The 22,415-nt window shown below is 60.0% G+C and overlaps 1 long non-coding RNA gene across 1 annotated transcript; it reads right to left on the bottom strand.

Moving 5' to 3' along the window:
* Positions 1 to 57: 57 nt before the first annotated feature.
* On the bottom strand, positions 58 to 20,846 carry LOC134150978 (uncharacterized). Its single transcript, XR_009960778.1, has 3 exons — positions 20,769 to 20,846; positions 3,390 to 3,630; positions 58 to 265 (listed from the first exon to the last, which is right to left on the bottom strand). It is a non-coding gene; the product is annotated as an uncharacterized LOC134150978 (long non-coding RNA).
* Between the last annotated feature and the right edge of the window lie 1,569 nt (positions 20,847 to 22,415).

Genomic DNA, 22,415 nt, shown 5'->3' with positions numbered 1-22,415 from the left:
GCAGAAGGCGCCGGCGGGGCCGCGGCCCCGCGAGCCGCCGCGGGCCTTGTCTGGCGGCGCGGGCTCCTGTGGCGACCCGGTGGGTCCCACCGGGGGTCTCGGCGGCGCCCGCTGCGCCCCACCACCGCCGGCTTTGCGGCCGCTCTCGGCCTTGAGGCTTCTGGCACCCCGAGGCACCGGGATGGCGGAGGCAAAGTGGCTTCGGCCCGCCGGGTTCGCGTCGGCCGTGCCGTTCATCGTCGGTGAGGTGGCCGGCGGCTGCCGTCTGCGGAGAGGAGAGAAGGCGGAGGGCGTTGAGAGGGGACGCTGGCCGAGGCAATGGGCACTGAGGTGCAGCTGGCATCGCCCGCGCTGGATCCCAGTGTCTGCCCCCGACTGGCTGTGGCTCCTCAACCTCCCCAGCCCCAGGAGCCCCAGTGCTGCAGGTGGCCACAGCCCAGACATGCGCTACCCCATCCCATGAGGACTTCAGGACTCGTTATGTCCTCCCACAGGGACCCTCAGGGCCAGGACACGCATTACATCCTCCCATCGGGACCTCAGGACACATGCTGTGTCCTCCCATGGGGACTCCCAGGACCAGGACACATATTATGTCCTTCCCTAAGGACTCTGGTATTTGCCAGCCCTGGTGTGGGCAGCCCTTGGCCCAGTGTCCCCCAGGTCCCTACGGCAGCTCACTGCAAGGCCACGTGGCCCGGAGGAGAGTATAGACCCAATCCTGGCCAGGGCTTCACCGTTGGTATGAGGGTCCCCTTTTGGCCACCTGAGACCTTCTACCAGGCATCCAAGACCATGTCTTGACCAGCTTGAGGGCCACCTCCATCCCCCCATTTGCCAAGCCACAACCCAGCTGCACAGCACCGCAATGGAGTGACACTCGCAGGCTCACAGGCCCCATTCTTGCCCTCCCTGATGTCCCCACTGCATTGTGCCAACTGCCCCATCTCTCCATGAGGTCCCATTCTGCTCTTGCCTTGGCCCATGGAGTGGCTCTCCTGGCTTCATCCCCCCAGCAGGGCCCCTTGTCCCCCTTGCCTCAGTGGCTTGATCTATGAGGATGTGGAGCTCAGCACACTGCTCCATCACACCCAAAGTGCTCATGGGCAGGCAAGGCCAGCTTTGCCACTGCAAGCAGTGGGGACTTCACACAGTTGTAAGAAGCTTATCTCCTCCTGCAGGCCTGGGAGGGTTTTGGCAACACTGGATTTACAGGAACGCAGAGCCGAGCTCAGCGAGCAGAACCAGCTGTGGAGCCAAGCTCCAACTTCAGCCACCTCATGCCTGTCTTTGCCCTGCATTTAGGCTGCAGCTCTCCCAAAACACCTCTCAAACTCCCCAAAAAACCTATTTTCCTCCATGCACGAGAGGTGCAAAGGGGCAAAGCCATCTCTAGCCTGGAGGGATGGAGGGACTGGGGATATCTCTAGGAAGACAGGGAGATTGGACTCTTTGGTGCCTATGTCCACAGTGAACCACTGTCAAATAGTAGTAAACCAAAATAAAAACAGTGCTGGGTGCCAAAAAACTCCTGGGGCATGTTTTGCAAATTGCTCCAGCATGTTTTCCAAGCTGCAACTCAGCCACATCTCTAAGAAAAAGCTCTGGAGCACAGGAGGGCACGAGGGGAAAACAGAGGACAAACACCCGCTATCACCCAGGAAGGCTGTGGGAGGTGTGCGGCATCACCTCTAGATCCATCCACTACCTGCAGCCCTAGTCACCCCAGCACCCATTCGCTCCCCAGTGGTTTCTCGTGTATATATACTTCTGGCATTACACTCCCCCCAGCAAGCGCAGATGCACTCCTGTGCATGTGCACGCGCTCCTGCGCATTTTTGCGTTTGATCATCACAATACGCCACCTATCTGAAGGGGGATCATGAGGTCCCAGCACTCAGTTAGATAGGCCTGGGCTGCTCCAGCAGGTTTTGGGCCACAGCTGCCCCACTCTGTGCTCTTCTCACTCTCCCAGGCCAAACCTGGCTCTCTATCTTCTCCCTGCTATGAAGGCTCTGCTTTTAAGCCTGTGCTGTGCTCACAGGGTCCCTGGGGATGCTGATACAGAGGCTCTGTCCCAGCCTGTCCAGGACAGCAGCAGAGGGCATCTCTGCTGGTACTGGGGCCTTGCTCAAAGCTGAGGATTTGTAAAGCTCAGCTGAGGTGCTGTGCAGTTGGATCATGGCCTGGCAAATGTGATGATGGAGGTTGCCCTCAAACTGGTCAAGAAATGGTCCTAAGTGGCTAGGAGAAGGTCTTGGGTGGCTGAGAGGAGACCCTCACACCCATAGTGCAACCCTGGCCAGCTGAGCTCATCCAGCACAGATGCTCTCAGCACTCCTGTTTCTCAAGCCAGAAATTTTCTGAGATTTCCAACTGTCGCTCTTTCCTCTAGCCTAACACCCTCCCTGGCTCCACCAGCCCCTTCTCCTGGCTGCTCCCTTGGCTCTTGGCTTGGCTCCTTGCTTCCTAGGAGCTGGCAGCACCATGCCAAGGCCCTGGCTCTCACAACACACTCCCGGGCTGCTTGCCAGAGGGATGCCAGGCCCAGTGGTTCCCTCCACGTGGATGATCCCTGGGACCTCAGTGGCACACTCACGTACATGGGGAACAGCCACCTCTGTGAGCCTGCTGAGGGCATGAATGAGGCCAGCAGGTCCAACAGTCTTTTTACTCATGTAACTGCTGACACAGAGTCAAGAAACTTGTTGGAAGGACATGGGGCTACAGCAGGTGTCCTCAGCTGCTGAGTCCCCCCAGCCTCCTGGGAGCTCCCTCAAGAGGGACAGGATGCTATGAGGTTTCTTTTTCCCCTAGAGACCCCACAAAGGCTTTGAGTTGCATCAGGGGCAGTGGGAATGAGCGGGTCTTTGTGCCTCCCCCCACTTTTTACAACCCACAGGGAGCCATGGTTGAGCCGGGTTGCAGCCATGAAATTCAGCAAAGGCAAGTGCAGGTTCTTGCGCTTAGGGAGGAATAACGCCATGCACCAGTAAAGCTAGGGGCTGACCTGCTGGAAAGCAGCTCTGCAGAGAAGGACCTGGGAGTTCTGGTGGACAGCAAGCTCACCATGAGCCAGCAGTGTGCTCTTGTAGCCAAGAAGGCCAATGGTATCCTGGGGTGCATTAGGAAGTGTTGCCAACAGGTTGAGGCAGGTGATCCTGCCCCTCTACTCAGCCCTAGGGAGGCCTCGTCTGGAGTACTGTGTCCAGTTCTGGGCTCCACAGTACAAGAAAGACATGGAACTACTGGAGAGAGTCTAGTGTAGGGCTATGAAGATGATTAGAGGCCTGGAGCATCTTCCATATGAGGAAAGGCTGTGAGAGCTGGGCCTGTTTAGCCTGGAGAAGAGAAGCCTGAGGGGGGATCTTATCAATGTCTACAAATACCTTGAGGGAGGGTGTCAAGGGGATGAGGCTGGATTCTTTTCAGTGCACTGGAACAGGTTGCTCAGAGAGGTTGTGGAGTTTCCTCTGGAGATATTCAAAACCCGCCTGGACAGGATCCCATGCAACGTGCTGTAGGTGACACTGCTTGAGTAGGGGGTTGGGACTAGATGATCTCCGGAGGTCCCTTCCAACCTCAACCATTCTGTGATTCTGTGATCTCCCACTCAGGACGTGCAAGTGCCTGGTGAAAAATGCACCATGGGTAAAGTCCAGAAATGCCCCAGACAGCCCTGTTTTGCCTCTCCCCTAACCCACAGCTGCTCCAGGGCCAGCAGGCAGCCCTGGGTCCTGCCAGGCCATGAGTGATGGTGAGGGCTGAGGCTCGGAGAAGGGTGTTGAAGCTGCGGTCTCAGGTCCCAAGCACAAAAATACGACTTTAAAGACAGAGAAGGGCGGGGGGCAAGGAAGTGGGTGAAGGAGGAAAAAGCTCTGTGGTACTCTACTCTGATGCCCGGCAATAGGATCCAGCCCCTAACCCTGAGCTCAAATTCCAGGGCTTTGCAGGAACACTGGGTCCAGCAGTGACTCACAGGGAAGAAGGGCTGGTTTTGCAGACAAGACCTAAGCGTTCTCAAGACCAGGCAGCGATGACTTCAGCGCCAGCCAGGAGCTACAAAGGTCCCTCCAAAGTTATTTTAATTAGCAGGAAGAGGGAGCTCACTCCAACAGCTCTGGGCTTGCTCTGGCTGGAGGCCTCCTCCCAGCCTCCCTGCAGAGCCGTCCGAGCTGCAATTCCCTATGCTCGCAGCCCCAAGCTGCGGTCGGGGCTGCAGAGCTGCAAGGTCCTGTGGAACCATACATGGGGTGGGATGTCCCAGAGCACCTGGGAAAGAGGTGCTCAGAGGAGGTCTTCAGGCTGGGGACATGGCCAGATTGATGCACAGGGTGAGACAGAGAGCCAGCATTTGGACTCTGCCACCCCCACGTGGCCCAGCCTTGGAAACAAGGCAGGGGGTGGGGGGGCTGGATCCAGCCCTGGCAGCTCTTGTAGGGCTGAGCCACTTGCAGGTGGTCCTGGCCTCTGGGCACATGGCATTGTGTGGTCCTGGCCTCTGGGCACGTGGTGTTGCACTGCCAGGAGAGGAGCGATGAGGTGGGGGCTGGTTGGACATGCCAGGGAAACCCAGAGCCCCGCTGCGTCCCTGGGGGGTGCTTATGGGGGCAGCAAGGGACAAGACTATGAGCCAGCAGGCCCTGTGACCAGCACTTCAGTCACTCTCCTGGTGTGAAATCACAGCCGGACAGCCTGGGGTGGGAGGATACAAAGAGGGGGTACAACATGCATGGGAAGACACACAGGAGAGGACTGATGGTGCCCAGCTTGGGGCCCAGCTGGACCTCCATCATGGGACCAGCCTGGCACCTGAGGAGCCGTGGGGAGCATGTGCCACTTCGTGTGGCAGACAGCAGCAGTCACGCAGGGGTCATGCAGGGCTTCTCCAGCCCCTATGTGATTTCCTTGCACCTACAAAGGATGCTCGTGGGAGCACATCGGCTGAGCACCTACGGCCCGACACCAGTCAGGGGCTGATGCCAGACCTGGCCTGCAGAAAGGGCCGGCTGCAGACCCTGGTACCCAGCACTGGGCAGGGTCCCCTGGGCAAAACACCAGTCAGAGGGGCTCAGCAGGGCAAGAGGCTCTGCAGCGGTCCCAGATCCTTTTTGCAGAAAAGCTGGACTGAGCAGCACTGTTCACTTCTTTCCCAGGTTGTGCTTCAGGACTGACACCTGCAGGTGCCAATATTCAACTTTTTTCACCATCTTTAACCCAGTTCTTTGGCCACATGGGGACTGCTCGCTCTTGCCTGGGGGCAGATCTACTTCTCAGGCTGTAGTTGCAAAATGCCTTTTACAAATGTCAACCAGGTTGACTTTTCCTGCCTGTAAGAGCAGGGCAGCCCTGAGACAGGGGCTCAGAGACCTGGTGGATCTCCATCCTTGGAGATACCTTGGGGGCACCGAAGCAACTTTATGTGGGTGGTTAAACCACCAGCTGTAACTCACTATTTTGCCTTTGAAGTCGCTCCAGCCTTGGGGCTTGCTGCTGGTGATTTTCGTGATTTGTTTTTCTCCTAAATTTAAGGCAGATCCTCTGCTGCTGCCTCCATAAAGTCAGTCCCAGTGTGGTGATTTCCCTGAGGTCCTCTTCAGTGAGCTGAGAGGCAAAAATTAATCTAGGTTTTCTCCTACGGACTTATCTTCACCGACACCCTTTGTGTATCCTCACCACGCAATGCCCCTCCAGACCTTCTGGCAAGATCCTGCTCTCAATGCATTTGAGAAAAGTGTTATATCCAGTTTTTGTTGCATCCTCCAGCATTTGGACCTGCCTTACTGACCCTGCAAGCCATCAGACCTCCCCCAAAACTGATCCCACCTCTGCCAGTAGCAGAAACAGAGCAGCAGCACGACCAGCTCATCGGCCTTATGCCTCCACAAGGAGATCTGGAGATGCTGCCACCCGAAGACCACTGACACAAGTTGAAGCCATGGTCAGGCCATCATGACTGGGACAAGAAGGGACCTTGGCAGGGCTAGGCACCTCTGGCTGAGAATGGGGGAGATTCATGTCTGGGAATGTCCCGGGACAAATCAAAGTCGTAACAGGTCCATTTCTTCCCCCCGCATCAGGCAAAGCCTGTTGCTGCTTCAAGCAACCCACTGCTAACCTCCCATTATATTATTAGCAAGCACAAATTAAAACCGTTCCCAGGAGATTTGGCACATCCTTGTTTCGAGCAAATGATTAACTTGACTTCAACTCAATTCCCACCCCATCAAATAGGGGCTCTTCATGGGGGGCTGGAGTCCTCCATCCCCAAGGGGCCAGGTTTTCCCTCCAATGTGCGTTTCTGAAATCCGGCCGTGGGGAGCCGAGCGGCAGCAGGCGCTGAGTGCTGGGTCGTGCTTTCCTCCTGTGGCCCAAGCCGGTTTGCCAAGCTAAGCAGGTTACCGATTCGACCTATATAGACAGGTCAGGCTTTCCATTGCAGGCAGCTCCTTTCCAATTAGCTCCAAAGGGAAGCAACTTTCCACTAATGAAAATAAACTGTCGGCACCGCAGGCTCAGCGCGGCGGTGGCCAGGAGCTCCATCCCTCCCAGCTCAGCTCGCGGGAAGCAGGTTGCAGCTCTCGCTTCGGGTCGAGCAAACGCCAGAAATTTGCATCCTCACAGGCATTAAGGACCTGCAGCTGCTTGGTTGTTTTCTCATCTGCATCCCCTCCCCTTGTACCGGCCCAGGAATTGCTGAGATTGCTTTCTGAGCGCCCCATAGAAGATATCAAATTTGCACAAGCTATTTTAGCGCCAAGCCCTTAGGAAAATTTTAGGGAAGCTGCAGCAGTGCTGCAGGCTGCAAAGCCTTGATTGGGAGCGTCGGGTGCTGAGCCTCGCTTCCCATGCCATTGGAGACAGTCTCCAGGCAGGGACACACGTTCTGGCTCCTCGCAGGTCCTGAGGACCTATCACTGAACTTGAGTTTACCCCATATTAGAGACCATCACACCCAAAGACAAGTGGTTTATGACACCTTTGGATGAGGCTGTACAGACCCAGGTGCTTGCACCAAAGCAAGATGAATATAAGAAATCATCCTGGCTAAACAATATGTCCTTCATCCCGGGACAAATGCAAACCAGCACATCCCTGAAGGCAGCTCTTTCTGAAAGGCATCTGTTTTAGGCTCAGAACTTGAGCTCCTTCCTTGGATCAGAGTCAAAATGCACCTTATACCTGCAGCTTTAGCAGGCAAAAATAAATATAAGGATGCCTAGGACCTGGAGGGCAATTCTCATCTTGTGGCCCCTGTTTCCTAGCAGCCTCCAACCCCAGCAGCTGACAGTGGTCTCCCTCTGATGCTCCCAGTCTGTTGGGCTGCATGCCATCTCCCTGGTGACTGGTTCAGCCCATGCCACCAATAAAAGCGGTCAACCTGGACCAAAGTCTCCCTTAAACAAGTTCTATGCCAACAACTGCTTCCTTCTGCCGTGAGGCCAGTCACCCTGGACAGAGAGGAGATTCAGCTGCTTCAACACAACTTGTTCCCAGCACATCCATCCAGCTATTACTCATCTTGCAGTCATCTTCCAGGAGCTCATCCAAAGCTAGAAAGCTGTGCTGTGGTACTTTCCCAGGAGCTGAAGTTACACTGAACGTCCAAAGTCCTGAGCTCCTCCTTAATGCCTGGTGGAGAGAGATCCTAGCTCTGGCCTCTTCCAGAATCTCATGTGATATCTTCAAGACAGCAGCTAATGGCTCTGCAATCACTTCACTCAGTTCCCTAAGTGTTTCAGGGTGACTTTCAGAAAAACGAGACTATTTAAATATATTTATATCTCCCTTATCTCAGCCTTCTCGCAGCTGCATTTTCCTTGCTGGAGACTGAATTCTTGCCCATGTCCCTGGGATAATTGTGGCAGGAGTGTCTGAGCACAGGCACTTACTGTTGCAAGAAGGTATTAAGCCCTTTAGCCTCTGCCAGTATTACACTGCTCCTCAGTGCCTCAGTTTCCCTACCCTGACACGGCTTTGTGAGTTCTGTGAGGAGCAAAGGAGCTAAAACCTGAGTAATATGCAGGGCTTGGGAAGGGCAGCACCTTCCCTGGATGCACCCTGCTGCAGAGCAGATTCCAGGGTCCTGGAAAGCCCAATGCCAGCTCCATAAATCAAGGCATATTCCTGAGACACCCCCAGGACTGGCAGTGTGTGAGCGCAGCGGGCTGCAGCAGGGCCGGACATGCTGGCTGTCCCCGGGAGATGCCCAGAGCCTGCAAAACATCTTGGCTTTTAAAGGGTGAGAACTAAGGGACACCCAGGGGTGAATCCTGCAGCTCTGCGGCTGTCCCCAGGCAGTCTGCCCCTCCCCCCAGCAGGTCCCTGCCATGGCCATGTTCTGCAACGCGAGTTTGCATCCACCCTCGTCAGACTTTTCCCCCAGTTTGTTCCCATCTGCAGGAAATAATGGCTGCTGCAGAAAGATTTTTGCATGGTTTCGATTAAATCCCCCAAATCCTCCTAGGCAGGAGGGGCATGATGGTGTTTGCAGTCCAACTCAGACAGGTCTGGGACTGCTTAGCCCAGCCAGCTGCTCTGCCCCGGAGGTGCCCCATGGATGGGTGTCAGAGCCATTACGTTCCTGCAAGCAGAAAGGGTTTACAGCCAAGGACAGATCTTGTTTTCCCTGGGTAGAGCTCCAGTATGTGCTGCCAGCCATGAGATGTGCTGGGACCATCAAGGGATGGAGAGAGTTTCCAGCAGGGAGCATGGAGACAGGCTACTGGGATGACGCAAGGGAGGGATCAGGATCGGGTGTTTAGCAGCGTTCCTGAGTTCAGGGGTGAGCCCAGGCCCACAGTAGGCTTGCTTGAGCTTTGTTGAGCTCGGCGCTGAGCCGTGAGCATCTGCTGCAGCGTTGAGGCTGGGCTCGTCCCAAAGCCTGGCTCGGTCTCTCCAACACAAAACAACTATTGATTTATAAATGAGAATCGAGATTCGCACAGCCAGTGCCAGCAATGGGGTTTTGAGACCACCAAATTCACCCAGCCTCCTGCTGCTTGGTGGACCAGCTTCATCCTTCACCCATGGCACATGGGAGACTTTCCTTACCATCCAAGGGAACAGTTTTGTTTGCAGCTCTAAAAGGATCCACCTTTTTCCTGCCAACATCCAAAACAAATGGCCTGGGAACCAAGTACCCTAAACCAAGGGGAAACAGGCTTTTCCCCTCCCTGGTTGGACTTCTCCGTGACTATGGCTAAGAGAACTCAATGGGCCCATCTCACCTTGTGGGTGCCCCCTGGCTACGTCCTGGATCCTGGCCCCACACAGCACAAAGCAGTTGCCCCAGCGATGGAAGGGAAGCCAACTGCAGGGTGAGCTTCCCCATTCTAGGCAAAATCAGCACAGTAGTATGGGTCTCACATGAGGAGCATTTGGCAGGGGACCAGCCCTTGGTGCCCACGTGTCAAGAGACAGACCCTTGAGGCCCCTCAACACTGCTGCTTGCACCATGCAGGATCTAGCCCTGGGCTGCCTTTGGAAATGGCTATGCTGCAACACAGCCGCTCTGTCCTTCTCCCTGGCACGCTCAGGAGGGATGACAAAGAAAAGGGGCCTTGTAACACAAGGGACATAAAACTTTTCTAAAAGAAACAGCCAGGAGTGGAGAGAAAAAGGAGCCTTCAGATGAGAACAAACAGCCGATTCAGCCTTCAACACAGCCTGGATTAATGCTATCACTGACCCTCTGGCCCCCATGCCATGGCCGGGACCTCGCCTGCCCACACACTGAGTGATACTGGGCACAGGGCACTGGAGACCTGTTGGTTGGGGCAGCTGGGGACATGCGGCTGCATGGTGGGACCATGCAGCGCTTCAGGGCCCTAGGCAGAGTAGGTGCTCTGGGGAAGACGCTCAGCCAGCTCAGTCAGGGGGTAGCAGACCCTCTTGCCCCCTCAGTGTGCTGACACACATCAGCTCTGCAGAGCTAAATTATTTAAAGCCAACAGTTGCCCAAGACTAGCACCAGAGAGTCCCAAATACTGCTTAGAGCTCATCCAACCACTACCATCTAGCAAGAGACTTTCACATCAAAGCTGGCCGTGGAAAGGCAGGGCGAGCCGAGGCTCACAGGCACGCTGCTGCCCTCCTGCAGGTTGCCCCTCTGCATCCCTCTCCCTAACCCTCCAACCCATGGTCCTCAGATTGGGCTTGCAAACTTCCTCTCTGGCTACGAGCCCAGTTCAGCCCAACATCGGGTTTGCATCGTGTTGCTGACCCACCGGTTGTGCAGAGCGCTGGTGCCGGATCTTGAAAGGGTGGTAGGTGGCGCTCACCTGCGAGAGCTTTTCTGCTAAAAAGCCTGGCAGAGATTGGACTAAACAGAGCTAAATAGGACAGGCACAGGGTGGGAGAGGAGGCCTGACACAGTGCCCAGTTCTCCCTGCACTGCCTGGCATGGTGGGAGCATCAGGAAGAGGATGCGGCGCACAAACCCACACCATCACAAGGGTCAGAAGAGGACCTGGGAGTCCCATGTTGCAGTGCCCAGTGCCAATGCAGAGGGGACACTCAAGTTTCACAGCTTTGAAATCTCTGCACCCTCGCAGACCAGCTGGGCCCCATAGACAGCAGCAGCCAGGGCCTCCACACGTCAAGGCCAGTTCCCTGCTATGCCTCCATCTCTCCTCATCCTCACTGGAGCCTGACAACACAACGCTGAGGGCTTTGAGCATGTTCCCTGGCCTACAGGAGATGCTGTCTGAGCTGAAAGAGTGCTGAGAAGAGCTGGCAGCTGGTGCAAAAGGAGAAGGAAAGAAACTGCCTGTTGTTACAGCAGAGCCGTCCAGCCCAAAAGCCACAGCACTAATCTCTGCTTTAGCCACTCCATGGCAATCCCATTATGCAGTTAACCCACTTTAATAAGAACTTGCTCGTAGCAAAGTTTAGCTCTCAGCTGGATGGACTGCAGCAGCCTCCACCACCAATAACCCCATGTCTTGGGCAGAAGAGGCAAGCTCTGCCCAGGAGAGGCTTTATCCAGCACAAATACTGGTGCAGGGATGCACCAGCAAGGCTGGGGGAAGCCCAGGGCTGAGACAAGGCCCCAGGGAGGTGTCAGCTGAGCTGTGCAATGGAGCCCGATGCTGAAGCCTGCTCCTTCCTGCGGCCCCTGGGGATGTGCCAGTTTGCTGTGGCAGAGACCACACGGTGTCTGGTTTCTCTGAGGCTATTCCACATGATGCCGTCCCAGCCTCAGTGTGCAGGTTTTTAAGTGATGCTATTAATGCCCGAAAACATGAGCTGAGTGCAGCTGGTGTGACATCCCCTGAGCCTGCTGGCAGGCAGGAGTAACAGGGGACCACATGGTGAGTGACTCCTGGTGGAGATGTCCCCTTTGCCATAGAGGAGCCCCAGAGTGGCTGGCAGGGTGCTCAGGGGGACTGGGGATGGTTCCTGGGGGTGCAGCGGGGCAGGGGTGCAGCGGCACCAGGGATGGTGCATTGGGTCGGGGGGTACAGGAGGACCAGGGATGGGACCGGGGGCGCAGCGAGACCAGGGGGTGCAGGAGGGCCGGGGAGAGTGCCAGGGGCTGCAGCAAGGCCAGGGGTGCAGGGAGACTGGGGGATGTGGGGGACCCAGAATGGTGCCAGGGGTGCAGCGGGACCAGAGATGGTAACGGAGGGTGCAGAGGGATCAGGGATGGTGCCGAGGGTGCAGCGGGGCGGTGGGTGCAGCAGGGAGCCCCGTGCCCGGGGCGGGTCCCCGCGGCGCCGGGGCCTTTCAGGAGGCGCCGGTGCTGGACAGCTCCGTGCCCGGCGCCGGCGGCGCCGCCCGGCCCGGCCGGGACCGCGGGGCCGGGACCGTGTGCGGGACCGGGAACTGCGGGGCCGGGACCGTGTGCAGGGCCGGGACCTCCGGGCTGGGACCGTGTGCCAGGGCCGGGACCGTGTGCGGGGCCGGGACCTGCGGGGCCGGGACAGTGTGTAGGGCTGGAACCGTGTGCAGGACCGGGACCGTGTGCGGGGCCGGGACCATGTGCAGGGCCGAGACCTCCAGGCTGGGACCGTGTGCCAGGGCCGAGACCTGCGGGGCCAGTACCGTGTGCAGGGCTGTGACCTCGGGACCGGGACCACGTGCAGGGCCAGGACCTCTGGGCCAGGATGGTGTGCCAGCACTGGGGCCACCGGGCCAGTGTCTGCCTTCCCTTTGCCAGTACCCCTGTGTTTGTACTGCCCACCCTGACCAGTATGGCCAGGCTGGAACCACTTGCCCAGTACCAGCTGCCCAAGCCAGTCATGCTAGGCCAGTCCTGCATGCTCCAGAAAGTACCTCCAGGCTGGCACCACCTGTCTGGTACTGCCTGTCTGGAGCTGGTACCTCCTGACAACACCATTTTTCTGGCCCATTGCTGCCTGTCCAAGGCCAGTATAGACCTTCTGGGACTTGCACAGCCTGTCTGGAGGCAGCAGAGTATGTCCCCAGGGACCAGTGCAGCTTGTTTGGGGCCAGTACAGCCCGTTGGAGGCTGGTACTGCCTGTCTGGGGCCAGCACCATCTGTGCAGGGCCCCTAACATCTGTCTCCCTGGTCTGGTACTGTCTGTCCCCTCCAGGCTGGTAGTCTTCCCCCTTCCCCCCTCCCCCCACCAGTACTATCAGGGACAAGCTCCAAAAAGAAATGCGTTTGGGCCTCCCTGCCGGGGGATGATACCCCATCTAAACCTCCTCCAAATGTCATTGCTACAAAGCCCTGTGGTGTCTTGTCCCTGAGGCCTGGAGGGCCCCAGGGGACACGGTGGGACACGGTGGCTTCCCAAGGGGATATGGGTGAGGGGACATCTCCACCTCCACAGACCAGCAAGGCTGCCAGAGCTGTATACCCGGACATCAGGATGGGACAGACAAGAGCACTAAGAGCAGCCCATGGTGGGGAGGGGCTGGGGAAACCAAACAGCTCTCTGTCTTCAGGCCCTCAGTGGTAGCCAGGCTGGAGAGGGGGACAAGGTGAGGTGCCGGGACATCTAAGGGGCAGCCTGCCGGCATGGTGCAGACCCAGAAGGCCAGGGCATGGCAGAGGATGCCTGCGTGGCAGAGCGAGGGGGCGGCCAAGGCTGCTCTCCCAGCACTGCACCCCTGGACTTGGAGGGAGTTTCAGCTGCAAAGTTCAAGTGCCTGGCAAGTGTGTGCAGAGGCCTTCAGCAAGGAGGGACCCTTCCCCTTACCAGACACCCTTCTGCTCCTTCCAGCAAGCACCAGCTTTCCCTCTGCTCCCTGCAGCCCTTGGAGCAGGACTCTCAGCAAAGCAGTGCAATAACCCCTCCGAAGGGCTGAGCCCAGGGTCGGAGGCTCGTCTAAGTGGTGAGAAAGATCCTGTTGCGAGCCCAGTGGGGGAAGGTGCCATGTCCTTCCGAGGGAGCAGCATGCGGTGACATGGAGTTTGGAAGTCACCTTGCCAGGAGGTGGCCACCAGCAGCTAGGAGCTGGCCAGGCGTGGCAGTGGGTCTCTGCAGAGAAGGGAGGGGGCAAGGGCCGAGCTGTCCGCAGGGGATTTGCACTGGAAGAGGACTGTCTCCATTGGGACAGCATCTCCGTCAGGACAGGCTGGGTGCTGCCGAGGGCTCCTGCTCCTGCAGTGGCCCCTGGCACTGGGAATGCCACCCCAGGGGCACCCAAGGTTTCCGCATGGCCACTGCCCAATGCAGTCACCTCTGGCTAGCAGGGAGCCAAGGGCCCCCCGACGTGATAACAAGCCTGGCAATCTCCTTTCCGTTCTCTAAGCTCCTGGTGCCGGGCTGTGACAGCAGCACAGGTATGGCTGAGGTGGTGGTGGTGGACACCCGGAGGCAGAGCCCACTCACACCTCCACCACCAGCTTCCTCACACGCCTTCTAGGAGCCTAAGTCCTCTCCCTTAAAGCCTAGATGTAGATTTGGAGGCACCCCATGCAAGATGCCTCGGGCTTGACTTTTTGCAAGCGCCGAGCTTCATGCGGGTGCCGTCACTACCTGCTGGTGCTGCCAGCAGTGATCTGTGCGGTGCTCGGGATCTCCCAGCGCTGCCCGTTTTGCCTGCGCTGCTGCTCCATGCAGGCTTCCTCCCATGCCCCAGCGTGACTCAGCTCGCGGAGCTCCTCCGGTATCAGTGTCAGCAGACACAAATCCTATTTGCAGCTCACTCGCTTTTGCTTTCCTGTGAGGGGGTGCCATGACATCGGCCACGATCCCACAGCCCGCACGCAAGTCGGAGCCTCGCCAGCTTTCGCAGGTCTTTCCCAGCTTCCATCACCACCAGCTCTTCCCGGGGGTAAAGGAGGATTGATCCTGGGCCGAGCATTCTCCCAGGGGCTGAGTCCCGCTCTGGGCCGGCCAGCTTGAGGCTGTGACCGGGATACACGGGAGCACCGCATGAGCTGCTCTGCCAGGCGCCGCTGTTTGGAAAGCTCACGGAGACAGAAAAAAACCCAGATGTGTCAGAGTCTGTTTGGAAGAGCAACATTTGGAGAAAGCTTTGCTCGGGACAAAAAAATAAATCTCCCAAGTTCACGGCGGCATTTGCTCATTCCCACGTTCCCGCCGCCTTGCTCGCCTGGCCGGGAAGTGCTGGTTCGGCATCCGGCAGAAGCAGAGCAAACGCTGCGGAGCTCCTTGCTCCAGGGCTTTGGAGCAGCAGCAGCAGTCTCAGTTTCTGGGCTTGGCTTCATCTCCTCTGCTTCAGCAACGCGATGTGGAAAGGGACCCTTCGCCCCACTAGCTAACGGCGGCCACCACTCTCTGTCTGCCTCTCCTGGGACTTGTTTCGACTTTCCAAGCCCAGAGCAGGGCAGAATCATCTATTTCAGGCTCTCCAAAGCGGTCACTTTTTTCCCCAAAGTGAGCCAAGGATCACCAGAGCGCAAACCTCTCGCCAACTTGGTGGCAAGTGCGCTCCACACTTTGGGGTCCGCATCAAGATTTTGCACCCTCTTTGCCCAGCCCCGAGGCTGCCCTGATGGGCACCCACCGGGCAAGGACCACCCGCTGCAGACCTGCATCGACGGCATGTTTCTCTTCATTGCAGTGTGCGGTGGCACCTGATCCTTCATGTCCCTGTTTCCAGCATTTGCAAAAATATCAGCTTAGTGTCACTCGAGTGCAGCTAGATCTCCCGTTAGCCGGGCTTATCTCTTATATAATAAATATGCGGTGCCTGCGGCAGGGACTCTCGGCGGCAGCTTTCCCCCGGAGGTGTCCACCCGCTCGGCTGCCCCTGCAGTGCCACGAAGCTGCTCAGCTGTCCCCCTGCCCGGGCAGCCCCAACCCGCACAGGGACCAGTAAACAGCAGCACAGTTTCCTTCAGATAACCGTGCATTTGCAGTGGAAGGCAAAAACTCCGGGGAGTCCTTAATGGGATGAGTGGATTTTACAGCGAACTGCAAATCAGTGCTTGCAATTGCTTTGCTTGGGAATATCTCTTTTATCCAGGTATTAAATGCAGGTTAGGGAGCAGACTGCTCCAGAGCCAGCGCAGAAGCAAAGCAAAGCAGATGGAAAAATAGAGCCTGGCAAAGCCGAAAGGAAGCGAAGGAGGTGAGCGACGCAGCGGAGAAGCCCAGGAATTACTGCGCGTCCCCGAACACTGAGAGGTTCCAGATAACTTTTCGCCTGTGGCAGTTATGTGGCCTGGCCGCAGCCAGGCTAAAGCCACCGGGAGCCCATCCCCAGGGCGCCAACAAAAACCTGGCTCGCCCGGCTCGCACTATCTGCCCCGCTTGGCTCTACGCTGCTGCTCCAGCGTGGAAAGTCCTTCCCCGCCCCGCATGCCACGGGGATGCGGGAAGCCTGACCGTGGCCCCCTGCAAAAAGGGGCCTTCTCTGACCTGAATTTAGCTCCTGCAGAAATCGTGGTGAGGGCACTGCTGCGGGATCCTGGCCCAAAGCATCAGGGGCCTGCGGGAAGCGGGGATGGCAACCAGATGTTCGGCTCCGGCAACAGGGGATGGCTTCAATCCGAGTGGAGCTGGCCGGGCTTCAAAGCAGCGGGAGCAGGAGGCAGGCAGGGCTGGAGCAGTGGCCGTAAATCAGCCATTCCCACTGCCGTCGCTGGGGCCACGAGCCCGTGGGGGCTCTTTCTCCCGCACTTCCAGCCCCCAAGCTGCCCCAGTGCTTCTCACCCATCTCAGGCACCCACGGAGGCACTGCTTTCATGGCTGGTCTCGCCAGGAGGCACTAGTGGCCCTCTGTGGTCACGAGCCTGGCTGTAACCCACATGTGGGTGATGGGGAAGCTTCAAAGATGGGTGCTTCAAAGAAGGAGGAAGGGACAGGGCTGAGTGCAGGGTGCCAGAGTCAGGGAAAAATTGGGCCCTTGCAAATAAGCTGTGAAAAAATCAGCCTTTTCCCCGCTGCCAAGGCATGCTGGCGTGTCAGCCAGCGTGTGCTCACATAGGAGGTGCACCGAGAGCGCGGGGGCTCTGCTGCTCTGATGAAGGGCTTTTGGGTTGGGGTTGCCAAAGCCTCATTGCCCCAACCAGGTTCCTCAGTCCAGCACCCAGGACCTTTCGGGGGCCTGGCATTTCCCCGCATGAATGTTGGTCTTTCCCAATGTTCTCCCTCGCGGGAAGGGCGCTGGGCCTGAAGCACCATTGGGCATGTGGACAAGGGCACGTGGACCTGCTGGTGGTGGGAACTTGCCTCTGCTGCCACCCGCCTGCAGACCCAAGAAGCATCTACCCATGCTGGCAGTTCTCCAGCATGTCGTGAACTTGGGACCCTCCTGGGTGACAGCTCCTCAGGTGGCATGAGGAGCTCCAGTCGGCGACCTGGGGATCCCACCAGGATGGCAAGGCTGTGGATGTGCTAGCAGGCATTTTCCCAGTGGGATGCAGTCTGGGAGCTATCAGGGAATGGGCAGCTGGGATTTAGGGGATGCTAAGGACCATGGGGCAAAGCATTCTTCAAACATCTCAGGTGGCCACATGTGCTTGCGGGCCCCCCATGCTTCTTCTGGTGCCACCCATGACATGGAGATACCTCAAAGAGCACCTCCAGATGGGACCACTTGGAAAATCCTGCAGCTGGTTTGGGCTCTGTACTAGAAAAAATGTTTTGGACAACTAGAGAGAAGGTGGGAAACAGCCACAGAAAGGTTAGAAAAAAGCCTGGCAGGCTGAGAGTGGAGGTTGTAGGAAAGGCGACGGAGAACTGGCTTGATTACAGTATAAAGTGCTCTCCCAGGGAGCAAATAGCAGGTACCAAAGGCTCTCTAATTGAGCAGGGAACAGAGCAGGATGAAGCAAAGCCAGAATTGGCAGCAGGAGACATTTCAATGAGAAGTCAGGCTTGATGCTCTCATCAGCACAGCTGATGAGTACCGGGGACAAACTCCCAAAGCAAGTTTGATGGCCCTGATTCCTTGCATTAGATGAAACAGGCAATGGCCTATCCTTCTCCAGCTTCTCTGGGCGAAGCTCGATGAGCCCTGGGCTCTCCCGTGGGCTGGCTTGGGCTCAGGAGCCCTCACTAAGGGCCAAGCTTGTTAGAGGCCACTTGCTAATGAGCCAGTCTCAAGCCCCTTGCTCAGCCTGTGGCTGAGGTAGGTTTAAGCTGTAAGCACTTGCTGGAGGCTCTCCATGGCCCTGAGGAGGCCACCAAGAGGTTGAGCTCCTAGAAACCCAAGGAGATCCCAGCTGGGGCAATGGGGGGCTGTTGCCTGTTGGCCAGCAGGGCCGTCAGAGGTGACTGACGCAGCAGTGAGAATAGATGCTGTAGTGAGACGGCTCTTCCAGCGGTGCCGGAGAAAGTCATGCGTGGAGGACATGTTGATGTCCCCATGCCATGCTGATGTCCCCCTGCTGCACTCCAGTCACTCACTCTGCGCCAGTGCTGGAGCTTCTCAGACTCCTCTGGGAGCTAATTTAAGCCACTGCCCAAGCACATGAGAACAGATCTGGACAGGGTGACCGAGCCAGATGGCTACCAGGTCTGGGATGACTGAGCCATGTGGCTCCAGTTACCACTCGAGCCAGGTGGCTACCCCTCCTCACCCTGCTTTGCACCGCAAGGGAGAACTCTGCCCAGCTCGCCGTTGTGCTGTGGCCATGCCCAAGCCAGGCCAGGAGCTCAGAGGAAGGGAAAGAAGCTCCAGCTGGGACAATCCAGATAGCACCCAGCCCCCCGACAGCCCCTGGCTGCTAGCCGTGCTGTTAGTGCAGGAAATCAACCTTTGCATGCCTTAAGCCTTGCTTTCCACTGCTGTACCCCCACGCAAGCCATCCTAACCAAAGGCACGGCAAGGGGACCCTGCTCCGGAAATCCTGCACCTCCCACCTTCTTCCTTGGAAGATCCCTCCGGGATCTCTTGGGACATGTTTCTTGTGGAGCTGTGCTAAGGAGCTTTCCCAGCCCCGAGGGACAGTCCAGAGCTCCAGATGCTCAAAGCCCAACAGCCCTTCAGACCAGCCTCTCCCCACTGCTAATTCCTTCAGGAAATAGGAGGGTGCTGCTCATCCAGGGGCTCAACCTAGGCTGCAGCCACCCCTGGGGCTCCCAGACCACAGGGGCTCCAGCGCCCCATCCCGAGGGAGGTCTAGCAGTGCTCAAGGGCCAGGCTGGACTGCCGGCAGCAAAGAGCTCAGGCACAGACAGAAAAGGGCTCCCTCTGCGGGATGCCCTGGACCAGCTTGCATTTAGGGAGGAAAAGTGTGCTGTGACGGAAAAGCAGCCGGATTGAGCCCCATCAGCCCCGCCAGGGAGGCAGTGGGGGGGAGCCCAACAAGCCGCTCCTCCCGCTGTAGCCCAAGCACAGCCGGAAACACCTTTTTCCTGTTCCTGGGGCTGCAATGGGGGGAGTTTTTCATCTGGAAAAAAAAATCCCATCTCGGCCAGATATTTATAAGCCAGCGCCAGTGAGGCCAGCCTGCTCGCCCCGCGGCATCCCAGGTCGAACCCACTGCTGCCCGCTGGGGAAAACCACTTAGCCCGAGGTGGAGGTGCAAATCCCACACGGGAGGCTTCATCCCTCTGGCTGCTTGATGTGCGGGATCCAGCTCCGGCCCCGCTCGCAACCGCAGCCAGAGGTGGGGGGGGGGAGCAGCGGTGCAGGGTGTAATCTCAATTACAGGGATTTGGGGATCCCCTGCGCCATGCCCCGTTTCTCGGCGCTGCGGCCCAGCATGTCGCCCACCTCGCAGCCAAGTTGGCCGATGCCCCGGCCGAGGGGAGAGGGGGGACCCTGGGGTGCTGGCTAGGGCGCCCGGGCAGAGCAGGCAGCTCTTGGCTCCTCCATGGCACGGGCACTTACTCAGCATCTGCAAAATGACTCAGCCGCCACGATGAGACAGCCAGAGTCAGGCCGACGGGCCAGGACAAGGCAACCGAGCTGGAGCCACTGCGATTTCCCGTCTCAACTTCCCCCAGCTGCAAAAACGGGGGTAAAGCTCTGCACAGTGGCCAGCACGGAAACCGGGACACATTCGCCGCAGCCGGGCAGGCACAGGGGGCTCTCGACATCCCCGTCCCGCCGAGCGGGGCCAGGGACGCTTTGCTACCTTTGCAATGAGCTCTCCCATGAATGCGCCGGTGGGCGAAAGCGCGAGGAGCTAAGGGGGAAGCTCTCGGCCAAGGGGAGCGCAGGCAGCACCCCCGGGCAGCGGCGGGTGCCCGGTGCTCACCCTGCTCCGAGCCAGGCACCGGAGCCAGGCAGGGACGAGGCGCTGCGGGAACAGGCAGCCGACACACCCAGCAGCACATCGGCTTTCTGGCTTTCCTCCCAGCTGGTTTTTTCCTAGGTGAAATCCAGGAAAAGAAAAGCTCCAGAGCACGCGCGCGCTTTGGGATTTCATTTCCGTATTTTTGCCCCCAGCCTCGCGCACTGCAGAAACAGCAGAGCCCGAGGGGCAATGGCCCGCATGCAACCCAAACCAAAGTCTCCTCACCTAAGTTTTCCTCCAAACTGAAATCTCCCAATTTTGCTGCAGTGCAGAGCCAAGGCAGGCAGAAACCTTCGGAAAACCTTCCGGAAACCTTCGGGAGCCAGGCTGCCCTCTCCAAAGGCCACCTGGGCCCCTGCGGGATGCTCTCCCCACCCCGGCCAGGCTCCTGCGGCCTCGGGAAGGTCACCCGCTTCCCTGCGCGTCTCCTTCCCAAGGCAAAACCGTGCGCAGCCGGGAGGGAGAAGCCCTGCAGGCGGGGAGCGGGGCGCCAGCCCCATCGCCTTCGTTTCCCACCTAAAGGGCGTTAAGAAGAAGCTGAAGTCCCTGCCGTCCCCACGCCCGGCGGCGGCACGTGCGGCCCCCGCAGCGGGGGCGTCCGCCAGCAGACAGCGACGGCTCCAGCCGGGAGCAGCTGGAGACGGTACGGCGCAGCCGGGTACCCAAGGGCTGGGATTCCCCGGGGCGAAGCCGGCGCCCAAAGCTCTGCAGCACTTTATTCTTTCCGTGCACCAAAACGCAGGTTTGTAGGGGCAAATTCCACTCCCGCACCCCCAACTGGAGCTTCCCGGCACTGTCCGTTGAGCAGGGCAGGGAGATTCCCCCACCCCCAACCCCGGGAGAGGGGGCGCTCCGTCCTGGGGGCAGCCGGACACGGGAGCTCTGTCCCAACACAGACCCCGCTGCGGCCCCGGAGACATGGGGAACCCCCGCGGCACGCCGGGACGGGCTCGAGTTTCCCGAGCGTCGATGCGCTCTCGCCTCCCCCCCCCCCCACCACCATCACCACCACGTCGGGATGCTCCGACCGCCTCCAGCCCCCAGCATCCCTATCCGTCCGTCCGTCCGTCCGTCCGTCCCGCCGGCCGCGCAACAGAGGGGGAAGCGATAGCCACGCGGCGGCAGGGCACTCACCGCCGACCGCTACGGCCCGGTGGTCACCGCCTGCTCCGCATCCGGCGCTGCTCCGGCGTCGGGGGCCGCGCGGGCCGGGGAGCAGCTGGCGCAGCCGCCGCCGGAGCCGGAGCCGGTTTCACAATGGAAACAGCAGCACATTGAACAAAGTGTCTTTTCCCCCCCCCCTTCCTCCTCCTCCTCCTCCCCTGGGACCGGCGGCGGCGGCGGCGGGGAAGGAGGAGGAGGAGGAGTCGCGCAGGCCCGTGCCCCCTCCGGCAACCGGCAGCTCCTCACGCCGATGGCGGGTGCCGGGAGGCCGCCCCAGAGCCCCGCGGACCCCCCACAGCCCCCCACATACACCCCCTCCCCAGGGAAAGGGGCGGGGAGGAGGGGGGAGAGATCCCGGCGGCCGCGAGCTGCCCGGAGCGGCAGGAAATCTCTCCCTCCGCCGTCGCCTTCCCGGCCCTGGCAAACGTCCGGCAATGGCGGGGGCGTCGCGCAGGCCACCGCAGCAGCCGCCAACCTCCGGGCTCGCTGCTGCCTCCCTCTCTCGCTCCCCCGGCAGGCGAGGAAGGGGAAGGGCAGCCGGGCAGCGAGGCCTCCGGGCGCGAGGTTTAGGGGAGCCGGCGGAGCGGCCGCGGGATGGTGGGGGGCAAAGGCGGATCCGGCCGCCTTCGGGACGACGTTGCCCCGCTGGCGGGTGTCTCTCAGGAGAGCCGCTCCGGTGCCCGGCTCCAGGGCTCGCCCGGAAAGAGCCGACGGCAGCTCCATCCCGGCGGGAAGGCGGCCGCGGGGTCCCCCCCCTCGCCCCACAAGCTGTTTGCGGCGGGACGAAAGGGCCCCGTTTCCGCTCCGGACGGGCACCAGCCTCCGCGGGGGGCGCCGGCACCCGCACGGCCCCAGAGCTGGCGCCCGCCACCCCCGCCGCAGCCACCCGGGGCCTGTTCGTGCCCAGGTGCCAGCACACCGCCCGCCCCGGCGCCTGCGTGGGGCACGGCCGTGAGCCCCACGGCGGGCAGGACCCCGCCTGTGCCCCCCCCCCCCCCAGGCTGCCCGGGGAGCCCCAGAGCTGCGCTGGCACCTGGCGCTGCCCCACGCTTTGCCCAGCGTCCCGCCCCACACCTTGCCCCGACGTGCCCTGCGCCCTGCCCCACAGCCTTCCGCACGCTCCCCCGTGCTGCCCCATCCGCCCTCCCCGGCTGCCCCACTCCCTCCCGCCCCGCCCCACTCCCGGCCCCGCCCCCGCGCTGGCCCCGCCCCCGCCGCTCCCCGTGCGGCGCCCCGCCCCTGGCGCGCGCGGCCCCGCCTCCCCCCCGGGCGGCCATGGCGGCGGCGGCGGCGCGGGACGCGGCCTCCGCGTGCAGCGCGGACTCCTTCGAGCTGCGGCACGTGCACCTGGCGCTGCGCGTGGCTTTCGCGGCGGCGGGCGCGGGGCGGCTGCGTGGCGCGGCGCGGCTGGAGCTGCGCTGCGCGCGCGACGGCGCCGCCGCCCTGGTGCTGGACGCGCACCCCAGCCTGGCCGTGCGGCGCGCCGCGCTGCTGCCGCCCGCCGGCGCCGACCCGCGCCCGCTGCCCTTCGAGAGCCGCCCCTTCGCCAGCTACGGCTCCGCGCTCCACATCGCCCTGCCCGAGCCCCTGCGCGGTGGGCAGCTCCTCGCCGTCGAG

This window comes from Rhea pennata, chromosome 25, assembly GCF_028389875.1.
Source record: "Rhea pennata isolate bPtePen1 chromosome 25, bPtePen1.pri, whole genome shotgun sequence".
Lineage (NCBI taxonomy): Eukaryota > Metazoa > Chordata > Aves > Rheiformes > Rheidae > Rhea > Rhea pennata.
This window is presented reverse-complemented; position numbering and strand designations above follow the sequence as displayed.